The 8,128-nt window shown below is 46.3% G+C and overlaps 1 long non-coding RNA gene across 1 annotated transcript in view; it reads left to right on the forward strand.

Annotated features, from left to right (window-relative positions):
• Positions 1-4,243, forward strand: part of LOC116542162 — a 15,218-nt gene extending 10,975 nt beyond the window's left edge. The window contains exon 3 of the long non-coding RNA XR_004265099.1: positions 4,232-4,243. This is a non-coding gene — a long non-coding RNA (uncharacterized LOC116542162). The remainder of the gene's footprint in view (positions 1-4,231) is intronic.
• The last annotated feature ends 3,885 nt before the right edge of the window (positions 4,244-8,128 follow it).

Consider the following 8,128-nt stretch of genomic DNA (forward strand, 5'->3'; position numbering starts at 1 on the left):
TTTTTTTTTTTTTTTTTTTAGGTTGTAAGAATTCTTTACATATTCTGGAAATAGTCTTTATCAGACATGTAATTTGCAATTGTTTTTTCCCATTTTATGGATTGACTTTTCACATTTATTTGTTTGAATCAGGGTATTGCTTTGTCACCCGGGCTGGAGTGCTGTGGCACAATCTTGGCTCACTGCAACTTCCTCCTTCCCGGTTCAAGTGATTCTCCTGCCTCAGCCTCCTGAGTAGCTGAGATTACAGGTGTGTAAATTTTTGTATTTTTGATACAGACCGGGTTTCACCTTGTTGGCAAGGCTGGTCTTGAATTCCTGACCTCAAGTGACCCACCTGCCTCAGCCTCCCAAAGTGCTGGAATTATAGGCGTAAGCCACCATACCCCCTTGACTTTTCAGATTTTTGATGGTGTTTTTTTGAGTTCTAAAAGTTTTAAATTTTGATGATGGCCAATTTATCCTATTCTCTTTCTTTGCTTATGCTTTTGGTGTCATATCTAAGTAAGGATTTCTTTTTTCTTTTTTTGAGACAAAGTTTCACTCTTGTTGCCCAGGCTGGAGTGCAGTGGTGCAATCTTGACTACAAGCGATTCTTGTGCTTCAGTCTCCCAAGTGACTGGGATTATAGGTGCCCGCTCCCACGCCCAGATATTTTTGTATTTTTAGTAGCGACAAGGTTTCGCCATGTTGGCCAGGCTGCTCTCAAACTCTTGACCTCAAGTGATCCACCCTCCTCAGCCTTCCAAAGTGCTGGGATTGCAGGTGTGAGCCACTGTGTCCGGTCTGTAATGCTTTCTTAATAGCCAGACATAATGCACTAGGTGAAAGGAATTTTTGTAAATGGGCCTTTAGTCCTGCGCTGGTAAGGTTTATAAGGAGGGGAAGTTTTCTACAGTCCTATGTTTCTATCTCAGTCTTTTAGTGAGCCGTTCCTATAGACTGGGAACTGCAGAAGTGTCTCTCTTACTTTATTTTTATTTTAGTCTAGGTCTTGCTCTGTCACCCAAGCTGGAGTGCAGTGGCACAAACACAGCGCACTGGGCCAAAGTGGTCCTCCTGTCTTAGCCTCTGAGTAGCAGAGACTACAGTTGCGTGCCACCATGCCTGGCTAATTTTTATTTTTATTTTTTTGATGGACAGATCCTCCCTCTGTCGCCAGCCAGGCTGGAGTGTAGTGGCACGATCTCGGCTCATTGCAACCCCCACCTCCCAGGTTCAAGCGATTCCCCTGCCTCAGCCTCCTGAGTAGCTGGGACTACAGGCGTGCACCACCACGCCCGGCTAATTTTTTGTATTTTAGTAGAGACGGGGTTTCACCATGTTGGCCAGATGGTCTTAGACTCCCTGACCTTGTTATCCGCCTGCCTCAGCCTTTCAAAGTTCTGGGATTATAGGTGTGAGCCACCGTGCCCGGCCAATTTTTAAATTTTTTGTAGAGACAGGGTCTCACTATGTTGCTCAGGCTGGTCTTGAACTCCTGGGCTCAAGCATTCCTCCCACCTTTGCCTTCCAAAGTGCTAGGATTATAGGTGTGAGCCACTGTGGGCAAACTTCTCAGTTTTTTTCTCCCCACTTTGGTGGGAGAGGATGGCTAGAGTGGGCTTGAATTGGGTATTTGCTGCAGTTTTGTTAGATTATTTGCAAGTTTTCCACAATGTAATTAACCTATTTGTGCCTGAAGTTGCAATTTTTTGAATTCTTCCAATGAGACCTTGATGATGACCTTGAGCAGTAGGATATAAATAACTCCACATACTTAATGGAACACTAGGCTTAAATGGTTGATCGGGTAAGAAGACCTATATCATTGATTTATTTATTTTTAGAGACAGGATCTCCCTCTGTTGTCCAGGCTCATCTCAAACTCCTGGCCTTAAGCAATCTTCCCCCCTCAGCCTCCGTAGTAGCCTGGATTACAGGCATGAGCCGCCATGCCAGCTTCTATATCATTTAGAGCCGTTGTCTCATGTAAGTCTTCACCCATCTCTGGATCTAATCCCTCTTGGTGAACTTGGTCCTGTACTTCCATAGCTTTCTCACATATATCGATATTGGGCCTTCAGTTTCCAACAGAAGACTTCATTTATTGCTCCATAAGTTATTGGTAATCAAGTTTATATCCCTCACTTGCTTTTTCTTCTTGGGGGGCTTAATTATTTTTTTCCAGTGGGGCTGTACTCTACCCATTAGGAAAACGTGACCTATCAGCATAAAAGTGAAGTGGAAAGCTTGTCTTGAGTTTAAAAGCTGAGCTCCATTGAGAGCTCCACTGTCAACTGAGATGTAGGAGTTTTTCCTGAATTGGCTGCACAGCCACAGGACCCTTAGGCAGAGAGCCCTGCTCCTGAACCCACAGAGTCTAAGGCAGCAACTGGCATTGCCTCCCCGCCAGCACCCATGCTGGGCAGATGCTTGCCTAGCCTCTCTTTGTTGTCCTGGAGCAGGGGTCAGTAAACAACAGCCTGTAGGCCAAATCTGGCCTGCTGCCTTTTTGCAAATAAAGTATTATTTGCAAAATATATTTAATGTGGATGTGGATGTGGAACACAGCCACATCCATTCTTTCATATATAATTTAGCACTGCTTTCATGCCACAGTGGCAGAGCTGGGCAATCATAATAGAGACCAAAAGGCCTGTGAAACTTTAAATATTTACTATCTGGCCCTTTACAGAAAAAGTTTGCCAAGTCCTATTCTGGAGAACTGTAACTGTGAAGGAAGCTTGGTAGTCTCCTCTTTCTAGACTGTTCCAAAGCCCTAACCTGGCATGAAGGGGCCAGCTGGGGTGTGGCCATGGCCCTTCTGGCTCCTCCATCCTGGCTGATTCCCATTTTCTACTTACTAACAAAGAACAGTGTCTTAGTTTGAGTAGCCCCAGAAGGCGACTCTGAGACAAGGATTTAAGTGAAACTAGGTGATGTTAGAAGGTATCCCTTGATACTTCAGTAAGGGAAAGAGGAAATGAGAGAGGAAAGGAAGTCAACAAAGAGTATGTCATGAAGCAAGTGACCGCTGTGGGCAGCTGGAGCTACGGAGCCCTGCAAGCCAGCATGAAACACTGCCTCAGTGTTTTCCCACCTGAAGAGGGAGGAAGCTGGGGTATTTGTAAACCAGCTCCTGCCAGTGATTAAGTAAAGGGTTGCTGTGCTGCCAGGAGGTATTAATTCTCTCTCACTTCTGGCCAGTTTTTAAATTTTTTTTATTTTTATTTTTTGAGATGGAGTTTCACTCTTGTTGCCCAAGCCAGAGTGCAATGGCGCGATCTCAGCTCACTGCAACCTCTGCCTCCTGGGATCAAGAGATTCTCCTGCCTCAGCCTCCTGAGTAGCTGGGATTACAGGCATGCACCACCAGGCCTGGCTAATTTTGTATTTTTAGTAGAGATGGGGTCTTTCCATGTTGGTCAGGCTGGTCTTGAACTCCCGACCTTAGGTGATCTGCCTACCTTGTCCTCCCAAAGTGCTGGGATTACATGCATAAACCACCACACCCAGCCTTTTTTTTTTTTTTTTTTTGAGATGGACTCTTGCTCTGTCACCCAAGCTGGAGTGCAATGATGTGATCTTGGCTGGCTGCAACCTCCACCCAGGGTTCAAGTGATTCTCCTGCTTTAGCCTCCTGAGTAGCTGGGACTATAGATGCCTGCCACCACACCTGACTAAGTTTTTGTATTTTTAGTGAAGGCAGGATTTCACCATGTTGGCCAGGTTGGTCTTGAACTCTTGACCTCAAGTGATCCACCCCCTGGCCTCGGCCTCCCGAAGTGCTGGGATTACAGGAATAAGCCACTGCACCTGGCCTCTTCTGGCCTGTTTTGAAGAACAGAGAATGCTCTCAGGCAATTCGATGCAAGTTCTGGCATTCAGAAGTTGAGCCGGCAAGCAATGGAATGGTAAAGGTTAAGAGGGTGCAGGCAGAATACTAACAGCATCTGCTACAAGAAAATAAAGATACCAAAGTGGCTGTGCCCAAAGATCCTCAGGGTGGAGGGTATGATTCCCAGAAAAGGCAAAATAAAACACAAAAATTCCTCTGGAAATATCTAGTTGAAGCAGTCTGAGTGTGCACTTCTGTCTGTGTGATCCTGGCCAAGCTCCCTCTACTCATGGAGTTTCAAGATTCCTATCTGTGAGGCTGAAATGATATGACGGGGCTCCTCCCTGTCCTGGGGGAGGGACACATGACTCATAAGACATTCAAAGATATAGGGACTAAAATGTTGGAAAGTTTATTTTCTCCTTAAATGGGAATCCTACTATTTTTACTGATAACAAGAAGGTATATTGTAAATGGGGTTGGTTGGTTTGTTTTTAGATGGAGTCTTGCTCTGTTGCCCAGGCTGGAGTGCAGTGGCACAATCTCACTGCAACCTCCACCTCCCAGGTTCAAGCAATTCTCCTGCCTCACCTCCCTACTCTCAGTAGTTGGGACTACAGGTGTGCACCACCACGCCCAGCTAATTCTTGTATTTTTAGAAGAGGTGGGGTTTCACCATGTTAGCCAGGCTGGTCTTGAACTCCTGACCTCAGGTGATCCGTCTGCCTCTGTCTCCCAAAGTGTTGGGATTACAGGCATGAGGCACTGCACCTGGACATAATTTTTTTTTTCAATCCAGAGCTGTAGAAAATAGAAAATTCTAAATGCACCCCAAAGCTAGCCACACCTAAATGTTTAATGTAACTTTCCAGATGTTCAGTGTATATATAAATTTATATTTTTACATAGAAAAATTCATAGGGAACATAATAGTTTTGGTTTCTTTGGGGGGGATACAGTTTCACTCTTGTTGCCCAGGGGAGCACAATGGCTTGATCTCAGCTCACTGCAACTTCCGCTTCCCAGGTTCAAGCAATTCTCCTGCCTCAGCCTCCTGAGTAGCTGGGATTACAGGTGTCTGCCACCATGCCCAGCTAATTTTTTGCATTTTTAGTGGAGACTAAAAATACAAAATACCATGTTGGCCAGGCTGGTCTCGAACTCCTGACCTCAGGTGATCCACGTGCCCTGGGCTCCGAAAGTGCTGGGATTACAGGTGTGAGCCCCTGTGCCTGGGCCATAGGGAACATAATAGTTTTTAATCTGCTTTTTGTTTTTTATTTGACAATATGCTGAGGGCATATTGGCATACATCAAAGGACAGGCATGAACCTTATCCTATTTAATAACTATACTACATATGATTCCACTGTATGATTGGTTAAACCATAGTTTAACCAGTCTACTGTTGATGAACTTTTGTGATTTTTCAATTAGCCTATATAATAAATAATGCTACAAGGAATATTCTAGTATATTTATTTTTGGCCAGTGTGGAAACAGGGTAAATTTCAAGATGTGGAATTGCTTGATCAGAGAGTATGCACATTCAAGAATTTTGAAAGTACCATCAATTGAAAGATTATATAAAAGTACTTGCCCAGTCACAGAAGGTGAGGGCCCATTTTACCTCACTAACACCGGGCATTCTCAGTCTTTGTGAACTATAGTTTTCACGTCAGTTGCTCATTTTTCCATTGGAGTACTAATTTTTTATTTTATTTACATGAACTCTTTATGTATTAAGGATAATGTATCGTGAAGATATTGACAAGGTAACAGTAAGCTCTGATGGAAAGATGACACAAAACATCCCTTGCTTCATTTATATAAGGCCAGGCATGGTGGCTGAGTTCAGGTGACTGAGCCAGGCTGAGTTCGAGACCAGCCTGTGCAACATAGCAAAACCCTGTCTCTACATAAAACAACAACAACAAAAATATTAGCCAGGTGTGGTGGCATGTGCCTGTAATGTGCCTGTAGTCCCAGCTACTGCTACTTGGGGAGCTGAGGTGGGAGGATCACTTGAGCCTAGGAGGTCGGGGCTGCAGTAAGCTGAGATTATACGACTGCACCCAAGCCTGGATGGTAAGGTGAGATCCTGTCTCAAAAAAAAAAGAAAAGAAAAAAAGAGAAAAAAGTAGTTGTTGGCCAGGCACAGTGGCTCACGCCTATAATCCCAGCACTTTTGGAGGCCGAGGCAGGCGGATCACCTGAGGTCAGGAGTTTGAGACTAGCCTGACCAACATGGAGAGACCCCCTACCTCTACCAAAAATACAAAATTAGCTGGGCATGGTGGCACATGCCTGTAATTCCAGCTACTCGGGAGGCTGAGGCAGAAGAATTGCTTGAACTCAGGAGGCAGAGGTTGCGGTGAGCCGAGATCATCACCGCCCTCCCCCCCGAGAAAAAAGAAAAAACCCCTGACTCAAAAAAAAAAAAAAAAAGTAGTTGTTGGTAAAGGGGCGGAGGCAGAGGACAGAAAGGGCTTTATCTCCCTTAATCCCCATCAGCTCCCTTCTGGCTATCCTTCTTCCCTCCCCTCATCATTATTCAAATAGATAGATACATGAATTTTCTGTTGTTTAGCAGTGAAATGTATAAATAAAAGTGTTTTTGGAAAGGTGCAGTTTGTGCACAATTTAAAAGGATAGGTTGTTCACGCTATGTAAATATAGCTGAGAGCAAAGCCCCTGATGCCTCCCTGACTGCCTCCAGCAGTCAGCTGGAAGGGACCAATTCCTCTAACAGATGACCTGGATCCCCATCCATGGTGGGCAAGCCTGGCTCTGAGGTGGGACACTGGTGGAGGGAATGTGAGGAGTTTCCCCATCTCTAGCAAACTCTTAGATCCATGAGACCCTGTGTGCCTTCAAGCACCCCATCACCCGTCACCAGTGTCGCTTGTAAACAACAAAAGGAGGTGCAGAGTATCTGCTTGAATAATCTGCATGAAGTGCCACACCCAGCCCTGGCTGGCAGCCTCACCAGTGAGGACCTGGGGGGAGAAAACAGGTGCACCCTGCTGGTGATGGGCATGCGAGCGAGGGTCCGGCCAACCCTTTGCTGACCTCCTAGTTGCAAACTCAGTCATTCCATCTCCTATTGTGCTTTGTAAAAGTTTTACAGTTTGGATGTGATTTTCAACACCATCATGGGTCAACTTCTGCATAGAAAATTTGAAAACTAGAGGCTTTGTTCCATCTTCAAAAATGTAATGAAAATTTATGGACTAGGTATTAAATCACTTCCCGGCTGCATGAATTGTGTTCCAAGGACAAAGATGTATTCTGGCTTTCCACTGGACCCAGCCCTGACCTGAAGCCAGCAGAAGAGAATCCTCCTCCCCAGGTGTCCCCGACACCTGCAGGACACCAGGGTGTGCTTTCAGGTCAGTCAAAAGGGATCCTTTAAACTTTTTCATTTCTCAATATAGAAACCCCCAACCCCCCCCCCCTTTTTTTTTAAAACAGAGTCTTGCTCTGTCACCCAGGCTGGAGTGCAGTGGTGCCATTTCGGCTCACTGGAACCTCTGCTTCCCGGGTTCAAGTGATTCTCCTGCCTCATCTTCCTGAGTAGCTGGGACTACAGGAGCCTGCCACCACGCCTGGCTAATTTTTGGTATTTTTAGTAGAGACAGGTTTTCACCATGTTAGCCAGGATGGTCTAGATCTCCTGACCTCCTGATCCGCCCACCTCAGCCTCACAAAGTTCTAAAATTACAGGCATGAGCCACCGTACCGGGCCGGAAGATCTGTTTTACAGGTGCAGTCACTAAGCCCTGAGGGCTGCCGAACCCAGGCCAAGGTCACGTGGACTTTAGGTCAAGTCCCAGAAGGCACAGCAAGAGGACAGGAGGCCAGTTACCTTTCTTCCCTACTGGGAGACTTCCAGTGTTCTGGTTGTCCTAACACCAGGGTCTCTCTTCCATATCCCTTAGCTAAGTGCTTTCGATGGGAACAAAGCAATCTGGGATAGCCAGACCAAAGGCCCTGGCCACCCAGGCCCAGCCGGCTGCAACCTGGGGAAGGTGGCTGACAGAGGCCTCCAGCCCTCAGCTCCCTACAGACGGCCGTGCTACGGACTGGGCAAAACCTCCCTGGGCACATGCCACCCCCACCCCCACCCAAACCCCCTGCACAGTGCCCTGGGAGCTTGCACGGTTAGAGGCAGCCAGAACTAGAATGGCCCACCTAGGACTCTTCAGCAAGACTCAGTTGCCGCCTCCTCCCCTGGGCCCCTCAGTGGGAACCGCTTGTTCTTGTGCTTCTATTGGAGCAACTAATTACATCTATTATGGGAGCAAT

This window comes from Sapajus apella, unplaced genomic scaffold (assembly GCF_009761245.1).
Source record: "Sapajus apella isolate SASKATOON/1434 unplaced genomic scaffold, GSC_monkey_1.0 scaffold163, whole genome shotgun sequence".
NCBI lineage: Eukaryota > Metazoa > Chordata > Mammalia > Primates > Cebidae > Sapajus > Sapajus apella.